The sequence below is a fragment of the Eublepharis macularius genome, chromosome 5 (assembly GCF_028583425.1).
Source record: "Eublepharis macularius isolate TG4126 chromosome 5, MPM_Emac_v1.0, whole genome shotgun sequence".
Taxonomy (NCBI): Eukaryota; Metazoa; Chordata; class Lepidosauria; order Squamata; family Eublepharidae; genus Eublepharis; species Eublepharis macularius.
In genome coordinates, this window is record NC_072794.1 from 76,655,242 (window position 1) to 76,682,866 (window position 27,625).

Here is a 27,625-nt window from a genome sequence, read left to right on the forward strand (position 1 = left end):
TTCACGTCTGAAATCTGGTTTTCTCTGAATACAGAAATTGTTTATACATACCATACATTTAATGCAACACAGCTCCTTCAAAAAAGACTTTTTTACAGTCTAACTTTCTTAAACTTGTTAATTCATCAGAAATCTGCCTAGATTTTACCAGCAGTACTGTCCTTATTCAATGTACAGAAAGAAGTAGGGCACCACAATAATTTGTAGCGGTGTAGAGGGATGTTGCCATAACCAATCTGCCTCCATTTTGTGATTCCAGTAAGCAGCCCATCTTGGTTCTGCCATCTTAGAAAGGACTGGCAATTCCTTGGCTAAGCATTATTTATTATTGCTAAAATCTGGCGCGCTTTAGTCAGAAGATATATGTGCAAGACAAAAGAGGCTAGTTTGGCTAGGAGATTAAGCAGGAGCCTGACTGAATTTTAACCTTGGAATACAATGTCCAGCTAGTTCAGTCACAGAACTGACACAAAAGAAAAATCCAGACATAACTGATTCAACTGGGTGCAGTCAGCTCTATCACTATTCTTCTAAATATTCCAACCCAATCAAGGTGCTTTCAGGCACCTCATTGTTTGGCAGTAGGCTTGCCTAATACAAAGGACTTATAGTGATTTTGGTTTGTAATATAAGTGGGTGTGTGTGTGTGCCATCAAGTCACTTTTGATTATGGCAACCCTATGAATTAACGACCATCAATAATAATAATAAAAGTAGGCTCTTCCAAAACAAGACCTAACCGTCTCCTATTTCTGATGCTCTTATTTGGAAAGCCTTCACCTTAGAAAGCTTCTCTTCTCCCACTCCCCGCCCTGATCCCTCCCACTTCCTCCTCTCTATGGCAATACAAGAATTTACTTCTGAATTTATGTTAACTTCCACTGTCTCCTTCCAAACCCAAGAAAATCAATCTTTTGTCCCCATTATTCTCCAGTCCTTGTTTGAAGAGCTGCCTTCATCATTCCAAATTGTCCTCTGTAATCTGATCTTGAGGTCCTTTTCTTCTGCATACTTCAGATATCTTGCTCAGCCCCCTTCTTACAAGGCTGTATTTACATGCTTTTCCTCGGTACTCTTTCCTCGGTACTTCCAATTTTTAAAAACCTAATTTTGGTTTATTGGGCCAAGACCCTTTCTGTAACTAATACCAGGTTTGATAGCATTCATTCTGACAGCAAACGTGTGTCTTTATAGAATATATTCCAGACTCTATTTCATTCCAAGCTTGTTCTAGAGCCCCATCATTTTGTCATAGATTCCATAAATAGACTGCAATGGTCTAAGTCCAAGTTTCAGGCACATCTATTTCTGGCTAACAGTTAAAGCTCAAGACAGCAACTACTGCCAGGCCAGGAACTATGGAGGGGAGGTTTTGCCTCAATGCTTGGCTATTCTCATGCAATTCTGACTTCAGTTTGGGAAGTGGACTTATTCATACAAGATAGGTGTATAATTGACAATCATACAGAGCACACACAGTAAGAGGGGACAGAGTAAAGTATGCTTGCACTTCTCTCTTTACACTACAAACAGGCATGCACACAAAGAGAAACACACATATTAAGCATAAATATAATTCACACACATTCCTTTGTTTCTCCCCTCCATTCACACACACATGCATAGAGACACACAAGGTCCTCCACCTTCTGCCTGATCTCTCCCCAAAGCTACCTACGTTTCCTTTCTCCAACTAACTCATGCTATTCTTTCTCTCTTCTATCTTCACCCAACTAACATGTTAATCTCCCTCCTCTCCCTTACCACAGTTGTGAGGAAAGTAAGAGATTCTGATAATGACTTTGGGAAACGAATTTCCTCAGCTTCAAAGGTTTTTCACTGGGCGTAGGCACAAAAGTGTCCTCAAGTCAAGCAGAATGTTTGACAGTTGTCTTGAGACAAAAATCTCTTCAGCCTCCTCTGCCTCCAAAGTAGGCTTTTAGTAGGCTTTACTTGGTCAGTGAGGATGTATTCATTCCTTCACTCTAATGAGGGACTTTAATGATCCCCTCATTAGTGATTGGCTGTTCCCAAAGCTATAGGAGAGGAGTTATTTTATGGAACCATATGATAAATTATGAACTTTCACTGAAGCCATCCCATTTCTCCAGATTAGCACATGGTAAGTGATGCCTAGACACCAGAGGTGCTGAAGCTAACCGGAATTGTTCCCAGCCTGGTCTGATGAGTGGAACTTTGGTCACTGCTACCTGCTCAGATTTCATCTTTGGTCATTTATATGATGCTTATTTGTCCAGCTGAGGGGGTACCTTTCAGCTTGTTCATTCCATGGTTGCGGACAGGATACTTTGAAGTTCATCACTTCCTTGTACAACTCTTGCTCCTCTTGGCAGCTTAAATCTGTTGTTGGAGGCTGGTGGACTGAGTCTGGGAGACAATAAATGCTTCCCCGAGAAAAGACATGGAAACCCCTGTTCTGAAGTGGGCCAAGGAGAGCTGAATGACTACTGTCCAGTCTCAACAGTACCATTCTTGAGCGAAGTGATTGAATAAGTGGTGGACTGGGCAATTTCAGGATTCCTGAATGAAGCAGATTGTTTGGATCTATTCCAGTTTGGTTTCAGGCTTTATAACAAGACTAAAACAGCCTTGGTCACCCTGGCAGATGCACCAAAAGATGGACAGAGGATGTGTGACCCTGTTAATTCTACTGGACTTCTCAGAGGCTTTTGATATCATTGATCATGGTACCTTTCTGAACCATCTTTTGGGGCTGGGGCTGAGAGGCACTGTTTTGCAGTGGTTTTTTGTCCTATCTCGAAGGTAGATTTCACAATATGGTGCTGGGGGACTGCTGCTGTGTCCCCTGGCCTCTGGCCTACAGAGTTCTGGAAGATTCTCTCTTCTCCCCCATGCTTTTCATGTAAAGCCACTGAATGCGGTCATCTGGAGATTTGGGCTGAGTTGTCACCAATATGAAGATGACAATTCACCTCTATTTTGTGCTTCCAGCAGATCCCAGAAAAACTGTGCAAACAACGAACAGGGGCCTAGAGGCAGTTTTAGAATTAATGAGAGATAACAAGTTGAAGCTTAATTTCAACAGAACAAAAGCACTGCTTGGGGAATTGAGATACCACTTGTTTTGGAAGGGGTTGTGCTCCTTCTAAAGAAGCAGGTTCATAGCACGGGGATCAGGGTTGAATCAGCTGGTGGGTGAGAAGGAGAGAAGAAAGGAGGAAAGGGGAAGAGGTTATGGGGGCTTTCAGGTAAAGGAAAGATGATATAGTGGAGGAGGGGTAAATGATATACCCCCAGCAAGTCCTTGTGGGTCCCCTCATTTGTATCTTTTGCATCAAGCAGAAATATCCTTCTGCATGTCAGGAATAAGATTTTCACCAATGCACCCTTCTCCCTGTAGCCTCTTGTCATGCCATTCCCAATAGGCCTTAGAAATGGTTATTCAGCACTTGTAGCAGGAAGTAGGAAACTCATGTTTTCAAGCTGCAGATGGTTTGTTGGAGCCAAACTAATTTCACAATTCATGCCCTTACCACTAAGCAGACAGCAGCTTCACAGCTACAAACTTTGGGATACTCTCATGGTTGTATAAAGAACTTATTTAATTAAAAACCAATGTATTTTAACTGTTAGGGCAACTAATTAGTATGTGCAATTATTCAGGAAAAACATAAACTGGAAAATGGGCAACTGGACTTGGATCAACTACTTAACAACTGGTTAAAAACCCTACACTGTATTTATTGCAACATTCACTTTAGTCTTCACCTTGCAAGCAATGCTGCACTGTTGAGTAAGCAAAGATAATATATGCAAATAACCACATTTTATTCCTCTAAGAACTAGAATGGCAACGGAATTCCATGCTGTTGTCACTATTCAGAGAAGAGTAATGGAAGCACTCTAAAATAATCTTATATTTTGTTCCACTAAGCTAAGTACTGTCACTTTCCCTTATTCCTTTCCCTCTTGGGGACTTAAGGAATTTCAGAAATTTGAACTCTTAATTCTAAGGCCACCTCTGGAAAGGGCGGCAGTAAATCTTCTGAGTTTACAAGTCCCGGTGAGTCTAAAAGGATTTAAAAAGCAAAATGCAACTATTTTGAAAAGCCCAACATGGAAACATCCTCTTGTTGTAAACCTTTATTAAAATCTCTGATCAGTTACTATGCCTACAAAGATCTTTTTTGCACATTTACATGAAAAGATAATTAAACATCAGAAGAAATTACATTAAAAGGTGTCATTTTGATACAGAAAGAAATGCATTTTCTTTTTTACTCACAAATTGCTGGATCTTTGGACATCAAAAGAAACAAGGAAACAGTCCCTCAACTAAAATGAATGTTTCTGTCCATAATACAAAGCTGGCCTTTCACCTAAGCTTTCAAATATAGCTCTATGAAGGAGCATTAAAAATAATGAATACCATTATGAACTAGAAAGGTCAGAATACTGATAATCTCCTATCTGGCTACTTCATTTATATTTTTAAGAGCCATTCTTATACGTTAGCTTAAATTTTAACTGTAAAATCTTATTACCTTTTTTTTAACCGTTTTAATTGTTCTAAATAGAGTGTCTTCTTATAACAATAAATGAATTACGAAGACCACATCAAAAGAAAAGAATGTATTGTCGAAGGCTTTCATGGCCGGAGAACAATGGTTGTTGTGGGTTTTCCGGGCTGTATTGCCGTGGTCTTGGCATTGTAGTTCCTGACGTTTCGCCAGCAGCTGTGGCTGGCATCTTCAGAGGTGTAGCACCAAAAGACAGAGATCTCTCAGTGTCACAGTGTGGAAAAGATGTTGGCAGGTCATTTGTATCTACTCAGGAGGGGTGGGGTTGAGCTGAGTCATCCTGTAAGAGTTTCCCAGGGTGTGGAATGCTAATGGCGGGAGGCTTCACTGTATCCTGAGGAGGTTCTTTTGCATATGGATTGGGGCTTGATGTGCTAATCTTCTCTGCAGGGCTATTGTTGAGTATAGAGTGTTTTGTTAGCCTGGTGTTTTTCAGAACTGGAAACCATGCTCTGTTCATTCTTAAGGTTTCTTCTTTCCTGTTGAAGTTTCGCTTATGCTTGTGAATTTCAATGGCTTCCCTGTGCAGTCTGACAAAGTAGTTGGAAGTGTTGTCCAGTCTTTTGGTGTCCTGGAATAAGATACTGTGCCCTGTTTGAGTTAGGCTATGTTCAGCCACTGCTGATTTTTCAGGTTGTCCAAGTCTGCAGTGTCTTTCATGTTCTTTTATTCTTGTCTGGATGCTACGCTTTGTGGTCCCGATGTAAACTTGTCCACAGCTGCAGGGTATACGGTATATTCCTGCAGAGGTGAGGGGGTCTCTACTGTCTTTTGCTGATCGTAGCATCTGTTGTATTTTTCGGGTGGGTCTGAATACTGCTTGAAGGTTATGCTTTTTCATAAGCTTTCCCATTTGATCAGTAATTCCTTTGATATATGGCAAAAACACTTTTCCTGTAGGAGACTGTTTTCCCTTGGTTGTTTGATTCATCCTGGGTTTGATTGCTCTTCGGATTTCATTTCTAGAGTAGCCATTTGCCTGAAGTGCGTGGTTTAGATGATTAATTTCCTCATTGAGAAAGTGCGGCTCACATATCCGTCTTGCACGATCCACTAATGTTTTCATTATGCCTCTTTTCTGTCGGGGGTGGTGATTAGAGTTTTTGTGTAAGTACCGATCAGTGTGAGTTGGTTTCCTGTAGACCTTGTGACCTAACTGAAAGTTTGCTTTGCGGATGACCAAGGTATCCAGAAATGGGAGTTTTCCCTCGATTTCTGACAACTACTTTGTCAGACTGCACAGGGAAGCCACTGAAATTCACAAGCATAAGCAAAACTTCAACAGGAAAGAAGAAACCTTAAGAATGAACAGAACATGGTTTCCAGTTCTGAAAAACACCAGGCTAACAAAACACTCTATACTCGACAATAGCCCTGCAGAGAAGATTAGCACATCAAGCCCCAATCCATATGCAAAAGAACCTCCTCAGGATACAGTGAAGCCTCCCGCCATTAGCATTCCACACCCTGGGAAACTCTTACAGGATGACTCAGCTCAACCCCACCCCTCCTGAGTAGATACAAATGACCTGCCAACATCTTTTCCACACTGTGACACTGAGAGATCTGTCTTTTGGCGCTACACCTCTGAAGATGCCAGCCACAGCTGCTGGCAAAACGTCAGGAACTACAATGCCAAGACCACGGCAATACAGCCCGGAAAACCCACAACAACCATCAAAAGAAAAGAAGCAAGAATATAAACACATTAAAAATGTAAGCTTAAACTGTAATTTAAAGCAGTGCTCATTTATTTGCAGGATGGTGGTCAAGAAGTGATTGTTTTACATGAACTTAAATAACAATACAAAGAATACCAATTTTTCCCTGTCCAGTAAACTACAGCTTTAACCTGCATACTGTTTAGTGTGATTAATTCTGAGAAAATTTCATCCTATGGAGGGAACTACTGAGTTAGAACCATTGCAAAAATTGCATACTTGTAAAAGCAGAAATGCAAAAACATCAAAAAAAGACTGGTAGCTGTTTGCTCTAAGTCAGACATTGTATCCCCACTCGTGTTTACACTTGCATCAGATCTTGCACGACCAATTTCAGGCAATGTAATATGCAGGGAGGAAAGCACTAGGTGTTCTTGTGCAAGTGGAACTGTGCTAAATTCATTTATGTTTGTGCTCATCACTGGATCCAAGCCATCATTTCTTTAAGATACCATTTAGAGATAGTAATAATGAAGGAGAGTCAGTTAAATAAAATATTGCTACAAAAGATTAGAATAACAAACAATGCATAACAGATTGTAGTTACATTCAGTTACAGTTGATACCTCCAAATTAGGTTGTGCTCAGAAGTTCCACAAACCTAACCCGCAGTTTTCTGTCGATCTAGCCCTTACTTCATTTATGTATGCTCCATGCATCACTTGCATAGTCATTTAGACAGGCCATTACAGCATCTTATCCATATTAGCCTTTACTTATTATTAGCTATCAAAGCAGGGAAGCCAAGGCACACCATGTTCAGAGAGTTTCTTTGCTTGCTCTAATTCATGTATTAGACTCTGTGCATTGCCTCCCATTTGCAATGGCTAAAAGAGAACAAGACCCTCATTCTCTGTAAAGAAGTTAAGGGGGGAATAGTAGCAATAAACAGCTACTCATTTATACATACATCTCTCCCAGCTAGAGTTGCCAGGTCCCCTGGAGCCCAAACCAGGGGCCAGGGGTGTTGCCAAGTAGGCCCCCTCCCCTGCTTTGAAGCCTGCTATGAACTGTGTTAAAGTTTCCTGCATTACTGTTTTACTGCTGCACCAAAGACTGCTTTGCACGTGTGTGCTCTGATACATGTGTCAGTTTCCTGCCTGCGTGTCAATTACCTTGCTGCTGCAATAGACTGTGTAGTTTACTGACTCCATGTTTGGTTGACTGCACAAAAAGGACTCTCTTCCTGGGCAAGCCCTGCCCTGGCCTATATCTGGAATTCCCTGTGTGCGTTTGGACTCTGTTACAAGTGTGCCCCGTGCCTGCATTGCCATCTGCCACGGACCGTGCCTGTTCCCTGCTTTGGACTGTGTTTTAAAGTGTTGTTCCCGCTGCCTCCATGGAAGCCTGCCTCATATGGGCCCAAGCCGCTGCTAGCAGCCGGGCGCCTGCCGGGGAAACCTCCAGCGAGCCTGGCTAGGCGCTCCCTGGTCAGTTCCCGCCTGGAGCCTCCCGCGAGCCGGTCGCCGAGCTTGCCCTCGCTACCGGGCAGCCTGCTATCCAGCCCCAGCTATGCCCAGCCGGCATCCATGTTCTCAGGCAGCCAGAAGACCCTGGGAAGAAGACTGCTTTGAGAAGCCATTTCGGCGAAGCGGGCACACCACGTCCGCAGCGAGAGCCCCTCGCCCCGCTCTGCATATCTTAGGAGCCGCCCCGGAGAAGGAACTAAGTGCCGACCATCCCCAGCACTTAGAGAATGCATCTCAAAGAAACCTCCGCATTCCAAAGCTGATGACATCAGGACAAGCCCTGTCCGCTGGAACATCCTTTCAGCCCACTTGGATTTCCCCCTCCCTCTTTTGTCCCCTCTTCCTGAGGTGTCACTTATCACAATCTGATTACCAAAGTGGCCCATCCAAGCCATTCAGTAGCCCATTAGAACCTTTGTTTTAATCTGTGAGAACCACCAAGTAAAGCACCAGCCCCAGGGTACGTTTTGGGGTATTTAAGCTGGTCTCTCAGACCACTCGGTGCCTCGGCCATTCCCATCCAGAACCCCTCGCTGTCTGTGGCCTCGGCCATTCCCTATCCAGACCTCCTTGCTGTCCGTCTGTGGTCCCAGTGCTGGCATTGGGCCACCCTCGCTGCCGTGTCTCTGCTTCGCTCCAGGATTGTGAGTATTTCCCTTATCATCGTTGGGAACCAGCTAATGCGAACGTCTCTGTATTTCCTACTCTGTATTTCTTAGACCTTGTATGTTCTTTGTATGATTGTGCAAGCTAGGCTTACGCTACACTCAATACACGTGTTTGGACCTTACTCCTTGTCTGCCTCTTTTTCACTAGAATGTCTGGGATCGGGACCTCCGTAAACATAGGTTATGATCCTCGCTTAATATTAATAGTTACAGACTGCTACAGCTAATTCCCCATTATAATAAAGAGCAGTTCTGGTAACAGTTTACTGGTGGAGAATATGCGGGCATAACCCGGTTCGTGTGAATACACGTGAGTCGACACGCGTGTCTTCAGTGAACTGACTTAGAGGAAAATTTTCCAGACCTCTGTGTAAAGAGTGCAATTTAGCTCAGGGAATTAAAAGTGTGAGTGTGTGTGGCTCTAGTGAGCATTTCTATCTTGTGGGTTGGCTTTTCCCCACTTCCTCCTTCAGCCAGCTTTGGACTACTTGCCTTTTGTGGTGCACCGCGAGGCCCTCCAGCCGTTATAACCGGTGTACTGTGGGTGAGGACCTCTGAACTGGTGAAGTTCCTGGCCACCTTCCGGGCCGCCTAAACGCGTCTATGTGGGTGGGATCCCAGAAGTAGGCTCTATAGATATATATATCCTGAAGCAGCACATATAAAATTATCTTCCGCCCTCCCCCGTCTCTCCTAAGTCCGTCCAAACCCCCCGTTCCTGCCAGCACTTAGGCTTCAATCCCCGCTCCGGAGGAAACGTGAAGGGATCGTTAGTCCGTTTGGTTAGTTAGCTTTGGGAATCTAAAGCCAGGTTCCTGAAGCCCCGCGGCAGCCGGCCGCACCGTGCTTAAGAGTTTTAAGTTAGACTCTTGGGCGCCTTTCCGCTTGCGAGTTTTAAGTTAGACTCGTGGGCACACCTTGCTTGGGAGTCAGTGGGACTCTTGGGCACACTTTTGCTTGGGAGTTGTTAGAACTCTTGAGCGCACCTCGCTTGGGAGTACAGTAAATTTACTCCTGAGCACTTTCGCTTGGGGACTTGCAGAGGCGGTCCTTGAGCGCTTTCAGTCTTTTGGTCGAGGCTTGGAGACAGTTTAACCGTTTGTCTCTGAGCTTGAGGCCTGGGGACTTTTTGAGTTTAGTTCTTGGGCAGAGAGCTTGAGAGCATTTTGGCTTCTGAGCAGAGGCTTGGGAGACCCCTTAATTGCAGCTTCTGAGCAGAGGCTTGGGAGCATTTCTGGTTGCCTGAGCAGAGGCTTGGGAGACCCCTTAATTGCAGCTTCTGAGCAGAGGCTTGGGAGCATTTCTGGTTGCCTGAGCAGAGGCTTAGGAGACCCCTTAGTTGCAGTTTCCGGGCAGAGGCTTGGGAACACTTTTCGGTTTTCTGAGCGCATAGGCTTGGGAGACCCCTGAGCTTTGGTTTTCCGAGTAGAGGCTTGGGAGACCCCTGAGCTTTGGCTTCTGAGCAGAGGCTTGGAAGCACTGAGCGTTTTTGGTTCTTGGGCTTAGAGAGCTTGAGAGCACCCTCTGAGCCAGTAAACTTTTCCTGGTCCCGTGGCTTGTAGGCAAGCTTGAAACGGGAATAGGAATTTTCCTTCTCCCCTGGTGGAGAAGAGCCGAGTGTAGAACCCTTAAAAATCCCCTTGAAGTAGAACCTTAAAACCCCCTGGTAAAAACCCTTGAGGACCTGAGGGAAGGATAAACCTTCCAAAAGGAACATAGAGAGGAAGAAGTTGTTAAAACCCTTGAGCAGCTTTAATCGCCCCACCCCTGGTGTCGCTGATCTACTCTTTAACCTCCCCCGAGATCAGCCTTAAGCTAAAAAGGAAAATGTACCGGGCAGCCCCCACCGTGCCCCGCCTGGAGAAGTGGCTAGTGAAGAAGGGAGATTGCCCTTGGGAAGCCGGTTCCTTCAAGGGACCCGACCCACTCCAGATAGTTAGAAGCGCCTTCCAAGATTTTTGCGAAAAAGAGAAACCTAGGTCAAGTAAGAAGGATAGGTATGGAGCCTGGGCACTTTTCACCGCCCTACAGGACAGCGTGTCCCTAATTAATAAGCTACAGATAGCTCAGGAAGAACAGGAACAGGAGATAGAAAAACTAAGGGGAGAAAAGAAGGAACATGAGGAAAAAGCAGCCGAGTGGCGTTCAGAACGCGTTAACTTCATGCTGGAGAAGCAGGGACTAGCCGCTGCCCTCCAGGACGCCCAGCACAAGGCTGAAGTAGCCACCGCTCGTGCTGATATGGCTGAGCACGCAGTAATTGAAGGTCAGGAGAAAATTGCAAAATTAACCCATGCTGCCCAGTTCATGGCAGAGCAGAAAGTCGCAAAGATAGCCGCAGCAGACCACTCTGCTTGTAAGAGGGAGCTAGAGGCCCTAAAACAGCACCTGGGAATGCAGCAGGCCGTAATTTCCGCCGTGCATCCCGCAGCCCTCTTGGCCCTCCCCGAAGGTAGTACCGACAGCTGGTCACCTCCTTCATCCCCGCCCGAGGAGGCTCCACAGCCCCTCCATCCGATAGCTACCAAAGAAATTGTCACCACAGACGATGATGGCCGGAAGACAGACCGAATAGTTAAGGAAACCCGCAATTGGAGGCCCGATGAGCTCCAAGCCATAGCGGACCGCATGGGACCCCTGAACCGAGATTCAGCTATACAATGGTTTGCACACGTGACCATGTCCCAGCCCTCTGCCAGTGGCTCCGATGTAGCTCAGCTGGCTCGCCATTGTGCCAGCCCCGAAATAGTCACCTCTCTTAACGCATATATTTCCAACCGGAGACTAGCCACTCGCAGTCAGTATGGTGCCATGAAAGAGTTGTGCGCCTTCCTGTGGCCCACCAAGAGTTTAAAGGCCCTATATATTGCCGAATCTCAAAAACCCGGAGAGGATCCAGAGGCATATTTAGCCAGGAAACAACTCCTAGCCGAACTAGCAGACGAGGTAGATTTAGATTTAAGTGACATGCCGGACTTCGACGACTTAGAGTTCAGGAGAGCAGTCATAGATGGACTCAACAGCACCACTCGCCTAGCCCTAGCAGGAGTAGAGCCCGGGAGCATTACATGGGGAGAGCTGGAATCCCGCATCAGGAGCATTGCTGGCCTGTTGCGAGAGACCGGCGCCATCCGCCATGTGAAGTCCCCAGCCTCTCGTAGGAAGGAAAGCGAGCCGATTAGCGCGGTTACCTATGCCAATCATGGCCCCCACTCTCAGTACCGACCACAGGGACGCAGCCCGTATCCGGAGGCAAGGGGAGGAATCCTGAGGGGAAGGAGCAGTAGCTTTAACCGGGGAAGAGGACCGAGGGACTACCGCCCGGGAGTTTCCTTTGCGCCTACCCCGAGTTACAGTTCCTCCTCCCAGCAGGGACCCCACGAGCCCCGACTACAGGATGCACCCATAGCCCCTTCTCACTCGCGAGCATCGCACCCGTACCACCATCAGGTCTACCCGCCTCCAGATCAGTCTAATGCTTGGGGAGCATCGCAGGGCGAACACGAGGGCTACCGGGACCGAGGCAGCACGCCCCAGTCCAGGGACTCCCTCCGTTGGGAACTTTGGATGCGCCTCAAAAACCTTGGAGCGAACATGGAGCTCTTCGACGGAAAGCCCACGTCCGTTCTAATGAAGGCGATCATGGAATGGGAAGACCAGCAGCAGCCCCCAGTACCTCCGTCGGCGCCCCCTTTGCCGCCAGACCCTCCCTTCTCGAGTCCCCCGATAGCTGCGGTCCGGGAACGCCCGAGCCCCAACAACCCCTTTAGAGGAAGCGCCGCTTCCACCGATCAGGATGCAGGATCAGCATAGGGTTGCCCCGAGTCCCAGTCTCCTTCCGTGGGCATAGTTGCCAAACTAAAGCCGGACACATGGGGGAGACCGACAGTAAAGGCAGGGATCGGGACTCCCGGGGAAAAGAAGAAGCCTGCCACTCTCCTCATAGATACCGGAGCTTCACTTAATATACTCCGGCCCACCTTTGTCACAAAGGGAACTCAGACCCCCACAACCATGCAGCTCGCCGGTTTTGGAGGCGGCACGCAGGAATCCCCGGTCTGGCAGGATATCCCCCTCTCCGTTGGGAGCCTGGCCACCCGGATTTCGGCGTGCGCAAACCGGGGAGAAGACGATGGACTTTTGGGCATGCCATTTTTCCGTGCCGAGGGACTGACCATTGACTTAGCGAACGGGCTCCTGTGGCGCATCCCGGGAGGCCCAGACTTTGTTAATGCGGTCCATCGATGCGCAGCCCTCAAGGCCCCCCTTCCTCTCGCCCCCATCACAGGAGACCCCTGGGTTCAGGACTTTCCCGAAGTGTGGGTGACAGACAAGGCCGAGTGTGGGATAGTGAAGGGCGCCTGCGTCCTGATTGAAGGAAAGGACCCCCCTCCCCAAAGACAGTACAAGTACCCAGCGGAAGCTGAGGCAGGGATAGCCAAGACTATAGAAGGACTCCTTGAGTGGGACGTCATACTCCCGATGCAGTCCATCTGCAACGCCCCATTGTGGCCAGTTCTGAAAGCAGATGGAGTGACCTGGAGAATGACGGTCGACTTCCGTGCCCTGAATGCCACCACCCCTCCAGTTGCCCCGGTTGTGGCCAAGTATAATGAGATCCTAACGGCCATTGCCGCTGGGTCACGGTTCTACTCGGTCATAGACCTGGCCAATGCTTTCCATTCCATCCGGTTGCATGAGTCTTGCTGGTACAAGTTCGCGTTCACTTTCCGCGGCCAGCAATACGCATTCAAGCGGACCCCCCAGGGATTCCACTCCAGCCCCAGCATTTGTCATGCCCATGTAGTTCAGATGTGGGAACGCCTCCAACCCTCCTCGAGGCCCCATGTACTGAGCTACGTGGATGACATTTTAGTCCACGCCCCCACAGAAGAATTAGCCCGCCAAATCACCAGGGAAGTCCTGGAACTCCTCCGCGAGACTGGGTTCAAGGCAAGCAGGGAAAAGGCCCAATTGGTTCAGACCAGCGTCAAGTACCTGGGTCTGACCCTGGGACCCGAGGGTCGCACCCCGGACGCCCAGCGAATGGAGGTCATTTCCAAGCTGCCTGCACCCACCGATGTCCCCTCCCTCAGAGCCCTTCTAGGAACTTTCAACTTTTCCCGAGACTTCATCGAGTCCTTCGCGGACAAAGCTCGCCCCCTTTATGCTCTCCTCAAGAAGAATACTCCCTGGGAGTGGGGACCGGAGCAACAGACAGCCTTAGCCGAGCTAAAGCGCAGCCTGGCCGCAGCCCCGGCCCTAGCCCATCCAGATGTAACTCAGCCATTCCTTATCCAGTTAGCAGTATCAGACAAGAGCATAGGAGCCACGCTCACCCAGCAGCAAGCGGGGACCGCTAGAGTAGTAGCCTATGCCTCTCGCAACCTAACCGCAGTAGAAACTAAGTTCAGCCCCTGCGAGAAGACATGCCTTGCTCTAGTTTGGAGTCTGACCCATTGGGAATTTCTCATAGGAGGCTCCAGCACAATAGTTCAAACTACCCACACGCCTCTCAAATATATCCTGTCGGGAAAAATACAAGACGGACAAGTTTCAAACGCCCGCATAGCACAGTGGACCCTGGCCCTGGTCAACCGCGGAGTAGAATTCAAAAAGGAAACCACTGAGCCACCAGCCCCCTATGGCCTATTGGTAACCGGGACCGAGCACGAGTGCCCCCTGGACCCGCCACCACAGGTTGTCTGGCCAGTTACTTGGGGAGTCCCGCTAGAGGAAGCCCGACAGAACGGCTTCACGTGTTGGTTCTGTGACGGCTCCTCCTTTCACGTTGGAGGCTCCCCTCGGACAGGCTACGGCGCCGTGCGAGTGAGCGACGCCCATACCCTCAAAGGTCCAGCCCGCCCCCATTCCAGCCAAGCGGCTGAGGTGCAAGCGCTTCTGGCAGTGCTTGAGTTTGAGCCCCCAGAAAGCCCACTTGCCATTTACACAGATTCGGATTGGACGGCCAAAGCCGCCACGGTCTGGCTCCCGGTGTGGCAGAATCAGGGGTGGAGAGCCAGCGATGGGAAACCCGTAGCCCACCTACAGCTATGGCAGCAGGTAGCAGCACTCCTCCAGTCCCGCTCAGGCCCAACACAGGTGACCCATGTCAAGGGACACCAGAAGACAAATTCAGAGACCGCTTACTGGAATGACCAGGCAGACCTTGCAGCCAAGGCAGCCGCCACCGAAAATGCTCCCCTACCGGAATCAGCCACCGACTGTCCCCTCCGCCCTGTCACCACTCGGGCACAAGCCCGCAGCCAAGCCCAGGGAACCGCAGGAACACTAGACCTAGCACGACTGCAACTATCTGACCCAGAAATAACTGACCTCCTAGCCGCAGGAAGGGATCAGACAGGGAGACTCATGATCAGAGAAGAGGAAGACGTAGTTTGGGCAGTAGATGCAGCCGGCGAACGCCATTGGGTAGTGCCATTGGAAGTTAGGGCTGACTTAATTCAGTTTGTCCACGAGCAGGGACACCGAGGCAAGGATCTGACTCTGGAAAGGGTAAAAGAGGTTGGTTGGTGGCCTGGCATGCGCACCGAAGTAGCGCAATGGGTAGACAACTGTCTGTCCTGCGCTATGGTTAATGCAGACCCCACCGGACCTAGAGCTCCCCTCCAGCATCAGAGAATTGACGGACCCTGGGCTCGCATACAGATTGACTTTATCGGCCCCCTTCCCCCCACTGCTCGCGGCAATCGCTACTGTCTCACTGTCATTGACCCCTTTAGCAAATGGGTCGAAGCGTTTCCGTGCAAGCGCAACAATGCAGCCACCACCGCCAAACTACTGTTCAACAATGTCTTTTCAAGATGGGGCATTGTGAGAGTCATGGACTCCGATTTAGGCTCACACTTTATCGGAGAAGTTACACAGGAGCTTTGTAAAGCACTAGGCATCCAGCAACGGTTCCACATAGCCGGCCACCCTCAAGCTTCGGGCGCCATAGAAAGAACCAACCGGACCCTCAAGGAGGCTCTCCGCAAAATGGTTCGCTCCTCCGGGAGAGACTGGGATGAAAAACTCCCCATAATCCTAATGGCCATTAGAGGCACTACCGCAGTTCACGGGCTAACACCCCATATGGTTATGACAGGGCGAAGAATGCAGCTCCCGGAAGCCTTCTGGCTAGATACGCAGCTCCCTTCCGATATGCAGCCCGTAGTGATTAATGACGCTTGGGTCCAAGACCTGCTCTCATCCATACACGCCGTCCACATGCAAGTGGCCCAGAAGTTGGGCACAGCTCAGAAAGATATGGACCGCAAATTAGGATGGGTCAGGAACCCCAGGCAGTGGGAGGAAGGACAGCTCGTTCTGTACAGGAAGTTTTCGCAAAAGGCGCATTCACTAGCAGCCAAATGGCAAGGCCCAGTCCCTATCACAAAAAGAGTCTCCCCAGCTGTCTATCAGGTAGCCATCCAAAGAAAGACAGGAGGAACGTGGCTAAAATACTTTCATGCCTCTCAATTAAAAGAATGGAAAGGGAAGCCGCTGCAAACCGCCCCCCCTGTGTATGACCCTGGGGGAACCACCACCAGCCCAGCCCCCCTCTGCCCAGTGATTCGCCAGATATCACTCCACCCTGGGCCAGAGATACCGTGTGTCCCCTTAGATCAGACTTTTGTAGCTTTAGAATAAAAGAAACAATAGAATATGTAGATATCGGTGTAAATGTTAAAAGTTTTTCCAGTTCTATTCTTTCACTTCATTAGGCGGGCCCCACAGTTGGGACCCTTAGGAGAAGACACGGCAATCAAAGCCAAATAGGACCACCACCGAAAGTGATTCTTAATTGGATTTTAAGCCGCATGTTCGGAAAAAAATTGCACAGGCAAAAGAGATTTGCTGTGTGTGAAAGTGGTTGGAGAGGCTTTAGCCCAAGAGTGAATGCATTTCCAATATTGGAGACACACCAATAAAGGTGATCTCTGTATTTGAAAACATTTCACCCGCCGTGCTGGTGAAGATCCCGCATCTACGTAGATTCGGGGTCTCACCTGCCAGACCCACGCTTTCGCATGATGGTCGGCTTTGGCTTTGAGGGCCATGCCTCCCCTGGAAAAGGTCCCCCAGATAGCCCAACACCTCTCTTTTACTAATGTTCATATTCGTCATGGTGAGTTGCTATACGGCGCCACCATCTAGTACGCTTTAGTGCAAAAGTAAAAGACCCGCCAGTATTTTGTAAATATGTTACCTCTGGAATATGTTATTGGGGTGCGTTCGCCACGCACAAGGGGCAGCGTGCCTCATTTACATAGCCAGGATCCCCTGCGCCAAGATGACCCCCGATTCACCCAGACTCAGTGGCGCCGGCAGATCTCGGCCGCCTCCGCCGCTTTTCGATAAACGCCGCCGAGCGCCCTCGGCTCCACTTCGGCCCTTTCCGCCAGCAGCCGCCTGCCCCACGTAATCTTTTCCCTTGCCCGTACCGTACAAAGGAAAAGAAGGGGGGGAGACATGTTGAAGTCATAATGAAGCCCTGCCAGGCCTTCCAAGTGAGGGCAACCCGAAAGTACCCCACACCCGTATGCCTCTTGCTCCATGTGTTTTTCTTTTTTGCTCAGTGCATTTTTCGTTTGCTCAGTATATTTTTCTTTTTGCCCGGTGCACCCTTTTTTTTTTAAACCAGAAAATGGGGCCTCCTGAGGAAGTCCCTCCAAAAATTGCTAGTCCTGCAAACATATGACGAAGGCCTATTTTTGAAAAATTAAAGCGAGGGCCCCCGTCTGCAGCAACCCTTATAGTTAATGGAAACCGCTCTTTAGTTTTCTTTTCTTTTTAAAACGGCAAGGACAGGCCGAGCCGGACCGATAGCTCTCAGCCCGCAAAATAAAAATAGCCCGCCACCGAGCAAGGGGCACCTGAAGGCCACATAGCCTAGGCACCCAGGGACCCCTGGGGCGAGTTTGCATAATCCCGCCTAACGCACAGCCGACCCTTGCCCGACGTAAAGACGTCCCCCCTGAAATATACACGCTTTAGAAAGAGGCCTTCGCACAGGAGCTCCCCAGAGCAACAAGCTGGAAGGCTCGCTTAGTGCTCCGGGACTTCTCGTTCGAACCCCGCTTAATAGACAGTGCTGGCAGAAAAACGCTCTCCCTTTTTCTTTGTCCCCCTTTTACTTCATTCATTTTTGCTGTAAGAAACTCAGGGAACCTGTACTTATATCCGCAGGTCTCCCCAGGAAGGAAAAGGAAGGCCAGGAGATGAGGCACCTGGCTACTCTGTGTTTGCTCGTGCTGACAGGCACCCTAATAGAGGGACGCCCGTCCAAATTAATGCCCTACCCCCACTGGAGATGTATTAATACCCTGGCAGGAAATGAAATGATGGTCTGCAAAGTTGTGCAGCAGAGCAATATGACCACCCCCACGGATCGCACTAACTTCCGCAGTTGTGAAGAGCAGTGGATCCGACCCCCAGAGCTTGTTATTTTATGTGTGGGAGTAAAAACTATGTCCCAAGAACTAGTGTGTTACTCGCCCACCGATACCGTGTCACCACTTGCTCCGATTCCTTGTATGCTTCTTCCCCGTATCAGGCCAGCCCCCACCGCAGTCCCGGTGGTAGACAAATATACCACCCCTGCCAACTTCGAAACCTCGCCATTTGTCACTGAGGCTTTCGGACCATACTGTGAAGTTGTTTTAGTGTCGGCCGCAGTATGGAAGGCAGGAGACCCCTTTAGAATGACCATCCTACTAGGCACCACTGCCACTGAATCTGCATCGGTCACTATCACGCCCCCTTCAGGCGCAGTTCTCTCCTTTGCTATAGAACGCTGGGAGAACCTGACCTGGATTGTAAAGGAGGAAGACCTAGCCAAACACGGCCCACCCGATTGGATTCTGGTTCAACAGACGCCCGAATGCCAAACCAAGCCCCTAGTAGAGAAATTTCACCGGCTTGGGCTGCTCTTTGTAAATTTGACTCACGAACCAGGCAATTATTCCCTGCTGATCCGGACCCAGGAGACCCACACCATCCAAATTGACCCTTTGATTGCCAGCAATGAACAATTGAGCCAAGGCGGCACGCATATAGTGGGCTCCCATGTTTTGAAAACTGACATTCGAGAGAGAGTTCTAGTCCGCCCGCAAATGTCTTTAAAAGAGATCCGCATAGACTTAGCTGAGCTAAATATAACCCAGAGGCTGCCGCAGTGCGCTCCCTATTTGGAGGCCGGTAGCAAGGGTTGGAATGCATGGCTACAACTGTGGATCGATCCCTCCCCCTCTCTCTCGCGTGCCAGACGAAGCATTGCCGACTGGACCGCTCCTGCAGCCGGAGGCTTAGCAATCATGGATTCGGTCAATATTGAGACTCTCGCTAATAAGTTTGCCCATGTTACGACTAGCATCTCTGACTTAGGTAAACCGGTGGTGCAGTCCCTAAATTCCATTTCGAATGGGCAACACGAGATCAGCTCCATTTTAGTTAACTGGGAGAGTCAAATTGAAAGAGACTTTTCTCTGCTGCTCAAAGGGACACAGTCTTTTGAACGCAACGTGTCAATAGCCATGGCATGTATGCAAGCCCAACAATTAAATCAGGCTGTGGCCATGGGGCTAATTCGGCAAGCCATGGACGGGCATTTGCCCCTGGAAATTAAAAGATTGATTATGCCCAAATTGTCACCCATAGAACTGGAGCTTGAATCCTGGTGGTCTCTCGTAAATTCCTCATTCTCACCGACCACCCAGGAGCTTAAACTATTTTTATTAACGGCCAGTGCGCACGAGTTATTCCACGTGTATCCAGTCGTGCCTCTGGGACTCCAAGTCAGCAACACCGAAGTCCTCTACGCCCGCCACCCCGACCATTGGGCCCGCTTCACCCCGACCGGATGGCAGCTCGTCAGCCTACAAGGGTGCCAGCATCGAGACCAGACCGGCTTCATTTGCCAGGACCAAGCCTTTGCACCTCATCACCCCTGTGTAGCCCCGCAAGTCGACGCCCTCAACGAGTGCCCTTTCGAGGTCGTCCGGGAGAACAGCTCCGCGGTGGTCTACATTGGAAAAGGATGTGCCTGCGTGCGAACGGCCTGCGACTTTGTGATCCTGAACTCGTTCCAGCTTAAGCCCGTGATCCCGGGAGTCAACCGCTGCTTTTGCAACCTGTCTTCGGTGGCAGCCTGCGACTTCACCTACACGGTACCGGTCTGGACCCAAGAAGAGATCCTGGTGGCACCCTCCATCTATCGTTATGTGAAGCCTGCCTCCCTTGGCATCGGTCTGGAGCTAATCCACGAGCTCCTGGCCCACCCGCAGCTCCACCGCACCCTCCAGAGCATCCAGAGGGACGGGGATACTACTGCTTTGGTTGTGTCCCACAACGGAAAGGAGATTTTGGATCTGGTCCAGCGGATTAAGACCACCGGAGAGCACTCGTGGTGGGAAACCCTCTTTGGCTGGAGCCCCACTGCCACTGGGATTTACAATTTGGCTTTGCACCCGATCATCGTTATTTTGGCCTTTCAAGTTTTGTTGTGTGCCTCACTGCTTTATTTGGGCTGTTGGAGCCGCCGACAGCTCCAGCAACTCCAACTATCCCACCGTCTGGACCATTACAATCCAGACCTACTCTTGCCCTAAGGGTGATTCTTGGCGCCCTCCTTTAACCCTTGTTTATTTGCTTACGTTGTTATGAACTGTGATTATGTTTTATTATGTGTACGGATCCTGCACCGGCCCCATGGACGCTTTGCTGCCGGACACCGCTCCAAGGCCCTCTTGTGGACTAGGGGGGGCATGTTTCTCTGCCTCCCAGCCCACGGCCCGTCTCCAAACGACCGCCAGCAGCGCCACCTCCATGAGGACTAGAACTGTGTGCCTGAAGCCCTTCTCGCCGCTCACCGACCCTGCTCTGCGGATTGACGCAGACAGCAAGGGGGGGTGGAAGTGTGTTTTGGGACACATGGACTAAGTTTGCTTGTTCCTGTATATATGCAACCCAGTCCAGCAGCTGTACTGCGGACTGAGCCGTCTGTGATCTTTGTAGCTCTATTGTTTTATGCATTTCTTCTCATTGCTTTTATGAATTTTAACTCCCATGAATTTAGCCCCGAACTAGTCCCTCTCTCTATCTATTGCAAGTGCGCCCATGAACTTCATCCCGATGAATTTGATTTTAACCTTCTGAATTGCCTTCTTAACCCAACTCCCTCCGCCGAGGCAGTTCTAGTCTATGAATTTGATTTTAATCCAGCCATATTGATTTGGTTTTTAATTGCAGAGTGTATTTTTCTGCCCCCATGAGCCCTTCCGCCGCTCACCCCTCATGAATTGTTTCCACGCACTTGCTTTTACTCTTGCTGCTTTATTGGTTTTAACCTCCCGAATCATTGCTTTTAATCCTATGTATTTATGTATTTATGGTTTTAATTATCTATGAATTAGCCTACCCTCAATGAATTATGCCTTGCTTGCACATTCCACTTTACCTTGTATGAATTGCTTTTAATTGTCCCTGCTTTTAATCCTATGTATCTATTTATGATTTTAACTATCCATGAATTAATCCATGTATATTAATTGCTCCTGGTTTTTAATGCTTTTAACCCGTCATGAATTCCATATGAATTACCTTCATCCATGAATTAATCAATGTACCCAATTATGAATTATTGCTATTTATATGCATGAATTGATCATTGCTGCCTATTACTATGAATTACTATTGCTATTTATTCTGACGATTGCACTTAGCACACCCCCTGGTGTGAACCCAGAGACCTGCAGCCCATTGGCTGATCTAAATTGCACTTATTCGGTTAGGTGGTTCTCCAAACTAAATTTTTGAGTGACGCCTCCTCCCCCTTCCCTTCCCACTCCTTTTCCGCTCGAAGCTCGACCACTGGACATTGCCGACCACCTCGCCTTTGAAGTCAAGTTCGGAGACCCGCGCGCCTGACGTCCCGGGGTCTCCGAGGGGGGGAATTGTTGCCAAGTAGGCCCCCTCCCCTGCTTTGAAGCCTGCTATGAACTGTGTTAAAGTTTCCTGCATTACTGTTTTACTGCTGCACCAAAGACTGCTTTGCACGTGTGTGCTCTGATACATGTGTCAGTTTCCTGCCTGCGTGTCAATTACCTTGCTGCTGCAATAGACTGTGTAGTTTACTGACTCCATGTTTGGTTGACTGCACAAAAAGGACTCTCTTCCTGGGCAAGCCCTGCCCTGGCCTATATCTGGAATTCCCTGTGTGCGTTTGGACTCTGTTACAAGTGTGCCCCGTGCCTGCATTGCCATCTGCCACGGACCGTGCCTGTTCCCTGCTTTGGACTGTGTTTTAAAGTGTTGTTCCCGCTGCCTCCATGGAAGCCTGCCTCATATGGGCCCAAGCCGCTGCTAGCAGCCGGGCGCCTGCCGGGGAAACCTCCAGCGAGCCTGGCTAGGCGCTCCCTGGTCAGTTCCCGCCTGGAGCCTCCCGCGAGCCGGTCGCCGAGCTTGCCCTCGCTACCGGGCAGCCTGCTATCCAGCCCCAGCTATGCCCAGCCGGCATCCATGTTCTCAGGCAGCCAGAAGACCCTGGGAAGAAGACTGCTTTGAGAAGCCATTTCGGCGAAGCGGGCACACCACGTCCGCAGCGAGAGCCCCTCGCCCCGCTCTGCATATCTTAGGAGCCGCCCCGGAGAAGGAACTAAGTGCCGACCATCCCCAGCACTTAGAGAATGCATCTCAAAGAAACCTCCGCATTCCAAAGCTGATGACATCAGGACAAGCCCTGTCCGCTGGAACATCCTTTCAGCCCACTTGGATTTCCCCCTCCCTCTTTTGTCCCCTCTTCCTGAGGTGTCACTTATCACAATCTGATTACCAAAGTGGCCCATCCAAGCCATTCAGTAGCCCATTAGAACCTTTGTTTTAATCTGTGAGAACCACCAAGTAAAGCACCAGCCCCAGGGTACGTTTTGGGGTATTTAAGCTGGTCTCTCAGACCACTCGGTGCCTCGGCCATTCCCATCCAGAACCCCTCGCTGTCTGTGGCCTCGGCCATTCCCTATCCAGACCTCCTTGCTGTCCGTCTGTGGTCCCAGTGCTGGCATTGGGCCACCCTCGCTGCCGTGTCTCTGCTTCGCTCCAGGATTGTGAGTATTTCCCTTATCATCGTTGGGAACCAGCTAATGCGAACGTCTCTGTATTTCCTACTCTGTATTTCTTAGACCTTGTATGTTCTTTGTATGATTGTGCAAGCTAGGCTTACGCTACACTCAATACACGTGTTTGGACCTTACTCCTTGTCTGCCTCTTTTTCACTAGAGTGTCTGGGATCGGGACCTCCGTAAACATAGGTTATGATCCTCGCTTAATATTAATAGTTACAGACTGCTACAGCTAATTCCCCATTATAATAAAGAGCAGTTCTGGTAACAGGGGGCACAGGAGGAGATGCGCGTAGGGAGAACTTGCCTCACTTGTGTGCAAAGTGTGCACATATTCTGGAGCTCCTGGGCCCATTCCCTGCACTTTCCCCCCTATTGGCCAGGTGAGTGGGGGTGGGGGTGGAGGCTGAGAGAGGGGATGCACTGTTCCCCCTGGGGAACTGGTAACCCTACCCCTATCTCTTTATCTTCTGTTTGGTGGAATAAAACAGTTGTTAAGGAACCAAGGACTGAGGAAGAAAGTAAGGCAGAAAAATGCCAATAATGTAAACAGTAACCAAGTAAAAGTGGAAGGGCACACTGTAGCTCCTACAAAACAGAACTAAGTCTGGAATTAGAGCTAGGGAATGAGTCACTGTAGAGGATACGATCTGCCTCATATCGAGTCAGATCATTGGTCTCTCAAGGTCAGTACTCTCAACTCTGGCAGCAGCTCTCCAGGACCACAGGCAGACACCTTGCATATCACCTACTACCCGATTCTTGCAAATGGAGATCCTGAGGCTTTAACCTGGGACCTTATGCATGCAAAACAGTGCTATGCCACTGAATCAGGGCCTTCCCAAGTCCAATTCCTTATGTTTCACTATGGCAACCTAGAACCATCAAGGAGGTATGGAGGTATTTATCCAAGGAAGTATGCCACACTTGGTTTCAATACTGCTGGGCAGGTTAATATACTGGTAAATCTAGTAGTTTACCAACCTTGTCTTCTAAAAAACAGAAAATGACAGGCGAAGTAACCTCTGGCTAATAACACCTTTCCTTAACCCTGGGCAATGTGGAACATGCTGCCAAACAGGTCATATGCTAGGGCATGTACGTGTGCCTACACAAAAGGAAGTAAAGAAGAGGGTGCACTACACATACATCACAGCTTTGTTTACAGTTGGTGTAAAACACACAGAGCTAATGTTACTGTCAGTTGACAAGAATCTAAACTTAGCCCATTTTCTGGATAATCCAGGACAAAAAGAGGCTTAGGGAAGCAGAAGATTCAAGATCTAACAAGATGTGCATAGTCCACAACTCCCAAACTTTTTCAAATATAATTATCATACAGGCCGGATTTGAATTGGGACAGTCAAGCATAATGCAGTTACGAGTTTCCAGTGGCAACTCCTGTGTAAAAGTACAGCGGGGAACTGATTTATGGGAGAAAGAAGGGGCTCCCTCCCCCATTTTTAGGAACCGAAACAGCCTGGGGGCATTGTTTGCCCCATCAGGAGTCCATTTGTGGGAGGCAGGGGGAAGACAGCATCCCCTCCTCTCCCCATGCCACAATCCTGATTTGAATCAGGTCCCTGATGCACTTTTACACAGCAGTTGTCACGGGGACTTGCAGCTGCAGTATGGCTCGAAATCCCTGTAGTGAACATGTAAAGCAGAATGTGCAGCTTGGCCCTAAAAATCAAATGAAAAAGAATCACAATAAACACCAGAACTGAGCAGAGAACCATCTGAATAGAATGGTGTAGAATGGACCATGAAGCACAGTGGGCTGGATCCCACAGAGGATTTCCACAAACAGATGGAGGGGCCATATTAACCAATTCCCCACTCCAGGGGCCAACCTCTGATTCCCCTTCATGCCATTGCAGGGAAACCAAATTCAAGGGATGTTGGGCTGCAGTGGAAGGGGTGAAGAAAGAAAGCAACTCTTTGCTGAAAGTAATCCTTACATCAAAAGATATTTTCAGAAGGATCCAAGCCATAATCTGGGATTTGAGATAAAATTTGGTTTCTTCTGAATTAAGCCAAAGTAGACATCAGATTTATGACTGGAAATATTTAAACTTCTATGAATACCACAGGATCATCTCTTCCTTACGAAAAAAAGGTCATTTGGTGATGTTACTTGACTCAATAGGGAAAATATAAGGGAAAACATGTAAAAGTAAATATTAAGATTCAATACATAGGCTTAGGCAGGATATCTAGAGAGGATTTCTCTATAAATGCAAGTATCTACCAAGTATTTGAAGCAAGCAATTATCTGTAAGCAATCATCTTCAAGGATTTGATCTTCAAAAATTTTGTGAAACCCCCCTAAACAATATAGAAAGGACTGGCAGGTTTTTTTGGATAATAGGGTGTAGGTTTTGTATCCTGGTTCCTAATCTCTTTGCTGGCCCATCCCTTTCCTTCCTTTCATGGCACTTGTCAACCCAGTCCTTGCAAAAGCATTAGAAAACTCTTTAAATTAGATTATTATTACAATAGATTGTCAGGACTTTCTTCATGGCTCCATTTAAAAAACTGGTCTGGTGGTGACCCAACTGCTTTTATCAATTTATATTTAAAGCAAGAGGAATGTGCTAGGTGGTATATTCACATTGAAAGACCTGTTAGTCTGAGACTATTAAAACCAGAGTGAAGGCTCAATAAGGGCACTGCATTTTTAGACACACATATGTATCCCCAAGCAGAAAAGAAAGAAAACTGGAATACTACCAAAATGTCAACAAGGTACCTTTTTTAAAGCCAATGAGGGGAGGGGATAAAGCAAGTAAATTAGTTCCACATGTTAAAGCGATTCAGCATTTAGTCTATGTAATTTGACTAACATTATACTCATGACAATGTGCATGGCAACCTTTCAGAAAACTAAAGTTGATGTTATGCAACCTCAAAATATAAAGCAGATGGTGGAAATAAACCACCACGCACCATGATTTTTCTTCATCTTCAGCTTGGGAGCAGGGGACAAGTGCAATTTATTCATTATGATCTACAATAAACTAGTAATAATTCTTTAGTAGCATTCTAATATTGTTAGTAGATAAATGCAAAACAACACTAAGAGCAGAGTAACAGCCAGAGCTAAACACAGTCCAAACATACGTTAACCAAGAGTGCAAATTCAGCTTGCTTTAATCATGGGAAAAAAAGATTCCAGCACAAAATAATTTAAAAATACCTTCTTGTATGCAATTGTATTTAAATCAAACTATCTTGTATTTAAATTAAGCTATTTAAGAAAAATCAGATCTTTTTTTTTTACTTTGAAACACACAAAGAGGCTTAGTGTCATCCTTTAAAACAATGACATGGAACCACAATAAAATATATAATACAATGGATTGGGTTATAAATGCCGTTGTACAAGCAGAACATGCTTGTGCAAGGGAAGGAAGAGATCTCCTATTTCTACAGATTTCCCTCTGCATATATAATCTTTCAATGGTGTATCCCACACATTTGCTTAGGATTGCCTACCATAACAATTGGCTTTGGCTTTGTGGGGAGTGCAGGCCAGCAGCTGTATGAGAGGTGGGAAAATCTGTTCTGCAATCAGCAGTTCATAGAATACAACCTAATAAGACCAACCCAATACTATCCAAAAAACAGAACATAAGGCAGAGAAATGCTAGAAGTTATTAAAACTTTAGGAAAATAGGACAGCCTTCGCTTAGCATCTCATTCGCAGCTATGGAGTTGGATGTCATCAATATGCAGATGATACCCAACTCTATATCTCGCTGTTCAGGTACCCACAGGATGCAGTAGAAATCATAGATCACTGCCTGACAAGTGTAGTGAAACGGATGAAAAATAACAAATTAAAATTGAACCCAGACAAGACTGAAGTGATATTTGTTGGGAAGTCAGAGATCTTGAAAAACATTGTACCCCCCCACCTGTCACCCTCAGAGTTCGTTTGACACTTGCAGACTCAGTTAAGAGCCTAGGGGTTATACTGGATCCAGCACTACTACTAGAAAAACAAGTTAAGGCAGCTGCAAAAAATGCTTTCTACAACCTCACTCTAGCCTAGAAGATGGTTTCTTATCTCAATATGGCCAACCTGGCCACCTGGATCCATGCTATGGTAACATCAGAACTTGACTATTGTAATGCATTATACATTGGTCTCCCATCTAAGTTAACTAGGAGGCTCCAATTGCTGCAAAATGCTGCAGCTCGACTATTATTAGGAGCGAGCAGGAGCTTGAGCATCACTCCCATCCTACAGTCACTACATTGGCTACCTATCAGTTACTGTGCTCAGTTCAAGGTATTGGTTATTATATACAAAGCTCTTCACAGCCTTGATCCAGCATACCTACAGAACCGCCTCCCTCCCTATGTCCCTCCACGGCAGCTTCACTCATCTGAACAGGGTCTTTTGTAGGTGCCAGCCTGTACACGAACAAAATCAACAACCGCTCATACATGGGCTTTCTCTGTGGTGGCCCCTACTCTATGGAACGGCCTGCCTGAGGAGGTCAGGAGAGCCCCCACGCTCCTGGCTTTTGCAAACAATGCAAAAACGAATTATTCAAAGAGGCCTTTTTCTCAGCTAAGAGAGCAGTATTGTAGGAAAGGGGACCCAGATGTTTCACTAATGAGTTAGGAACCATAGATCTCACCATTATGTTGCCTTACATATTATCTGTTACTTTAAATATATACTCCTATATACTACCTGTACTTCATGTTATTTAATCTTAGTCCTAAAACTGATTATGTTATGTTTCAGCAATTCTTCAACCCCATATTGGATCCTTGCTAACACTGTCTTTGTAAACTTGTATTCATTTACCCTATGACATTGTTTATGGAAATGTTCTTGACACTGTATGGAAATGCTACTTGTCCTTGCTACTGATTGTACAAATCCCACACTATGTAATCCATCTTAAGTCTCAGTGAGAAAGGCAGAATATAAATGACATAAAAATAATAAAAATAATAAAAAATAAAAATAAAATAAAAATAAAATAAAAAATAAAAATAAAATAAAAATAAAATAAAAAATAAAAATAAAATATGTTAACATAGACAAGAGATAAATCTGAATGG

At 47.7% G+C, this 27,625-nt stretch overlaps 1 protein-coding gene across 1 annotated transcript in view; it reads right to left on the reverse strand.

Annotated features, from left to right (window-relative positions):
- The window catches only part of CACHD1 (cache domain containing 1), a 214,470-nt gene that overhangs the window by 126,412 nt on the left and 60,433 nt on the right, over window positions 1-27,625 (reverse strand). The gene's annotated exons all lie outside the window — the stretch shown is intronic.